Source organism: Penaeus chinensis, chromosome 37, assembly GCF_019202785.1.
Source record: "Penaeus chinensis breed Huanghai No. 1 chromosome 37, ASM1920278v2, whole genome shotgun sequence".
Classification (NCBI taxonomy): Eukaryota; Metazoa; Arthropoda; class Malacostraca; order Decapoda; family Penaeidae; genus Penaeus; species Penaeus chinensis.
This window is the reverse complement of record NC_061855.1, coordinates 19,640,536-19,643,035: the sequence shown is the minus strand read 5'-3', so window position 1 is coordinate 19,643,035 and position 2,500 is coordinate 19,640,536.

Genomic DNA, 2,500 nt, shown 5'->3' with positions numbered 1-2,500 from the left:
TAATCAAAATGAAATAAAAACATTAATTGGTAAGTTTGTGCAAAATATCTTAACTCAATCTGACCTAATCTAAACTAAAGTAATCACAATACACATTGATAACTTAAAAGAGGGAAACAGAGAGGGAGAAGGAGAGAGAGAGAGAGAGAGAGAGAGAGAGAGAGAGAGAGAGAGAGAGAGAGAGAGAGAGAGAGAGAGAGAGAGAGAGATAGATAGAGATAGATAGATAGATAGATAGAGAGAGAGAGAGAGAGAGAGAGAGAGAGAGAGAGCACGCGCACCACACATATATATGTGTGTATGTGTTAATACACACACACACACACACACACACACACACACACACAAACACACAGACACACACACACGCAAACACACACACACACACGTACACACACACACACACACACACATACATACATACAAACACACACACACACACACACACACACACACACACACACACACACACACACGCACTCAGATGTATGTATATATATTTGCTATATATGTATATATACATATATATATATACATACATATGTATACACATATATATATACACACATAAGACTGCCGCGATGGTCTAGTGGTTAGAGCACTGGACTCCGACCCTCGTGGTCCCGAGTTCAAGTCCCCGTCGCGGCGGTCGTAAAAATGCCTGCGTTCCGACTGTTGGCTCGAGCCCGAGAAAACGACATATCGCCTTGAGAAAGTCAAATGCAGGCGTCGTAGGCGAAGTCACCGCCCTGGCACAGGTGTTGATTAGGAAGGGCATCCAATCAGGCAAAGGTGACACTGCCATATAACCTCTCAATAGTGAATTGAGAGAGGCCTATGTCCTGCAGTTGAATGCATGTCTGTTAAAAAAAATATATATATAGAAATAAATGTATATAAATACATATGTGTATGCATGTATACATATATACATATTTGCATATATACATACACATACATACATACACACACACATACACACACACACACACACACACACACCCACACACACACACACACACACACACACATATATATATAGATATATATATGTGTATATGTATACATACATATACACATTTACATATATATATACACACACACACACACACACACACACACACACACACACACACACACACACACACACACACACACACACACACACACACACACATATATAATCATATACACATATGAGCATAAAATCCTCCAAAGGCCGCCTCATCCCAGGAAGCCGCGAGCAGCCGGGCCTTAAAGGCGAGGCTGAGGGTGAATGAGAGGCGGCGATCACTCTCCTCGAAGTGAACATTTTTCCGTCTGGAAATGTCACCATTTTCCAGATCGAGGACTTGCTCCGCGATAAAAATGTCCCTTGATTGCTCCCTTTCCATTTCCTTTTTCTTCCTTCTGTTTTTTCTCTATATTATATTGGTCTGTTTTTTTTTCTGTACCTTTATTCATCTCTTCATTAAAGTCCCAAAGCAAAGTTTATACTTTTTTTAAAAATCCCTCACACCAAATCCTTCTGCTTCTTTTATCCTCGTTCCTTTCCTGTTATTTTACCCTTCTCTTTTCCTCTTCTTCGCCCGCCCTTTTGCCAAAGCTGGTTCTTGTTGCTTCCCCACCTTTCGCTGCGCCAGGTATTTGTGCTTTTGAAGGGGACGTTGAGTCTTTAAGTCGGTAATATACGTCATGAAATGTCGACCCCCGTCATTCCCAAACTCTTGGCATTATTTTCTACTTTGACCCAACATCAGTTCTCCTCGAAAGTGTAAGGCCAGGTAGTTCGAGAATAGAATTTCCGACTCTAATGACATAGGAGGATAAGACAGTCATTTATTTGCACTCTCTTCTCCTCCAAGCTGCTGCCTAAACCTCCTTTTCTCTTCTAAACTCATTTTGTCTTGGTACTCATGGCTTTTATGGGCTTGGTTTGTTTATCTCCTCGCTCTCGAGGTTTTCGTCTGCGAGACACCCATGTTTTTCTCCGCTGACCTTTTTCCTAGACATTTCTCAGATTCCCTTATTTCCTAGATGCAATTTCTTACCTCTCTTCATTCTCCTTTTATTTTTCTCGTCCTTCCCACCTCAGGAATCACCCCCCTCCTCCTCCTCCCTCGCCAGCCGCACTTAAATTATGCTCCTCCGTTTCCTCCCCATAACTTGTCCGGATCCGTTGACAAGTTATCCTCGCGGGCATCCATCACGGCCTCCCCATTGTAGTCAAATGAGTTTCTTTCGTACGAGGAGGGAAGTTTAGGAAGTCAGAGAGCCATTAGAGGTATTCTGTATATATGGGCCATTTTCTCGTCTTGTAATGCCGTGTGAATCGACCTTATATCCTATTTCTACTACCATGTTGATTGGCCAGAAGCGAGAAGACGTTGTTCGGTACGATTTATCATTCTAAGATTTTCGGAAGACCGAAAGAAGTAGAGAGATTTTTTTTTTCTGTGCGCATAACTTGACTACGCTGTAAGCATCACCAGATACAAGA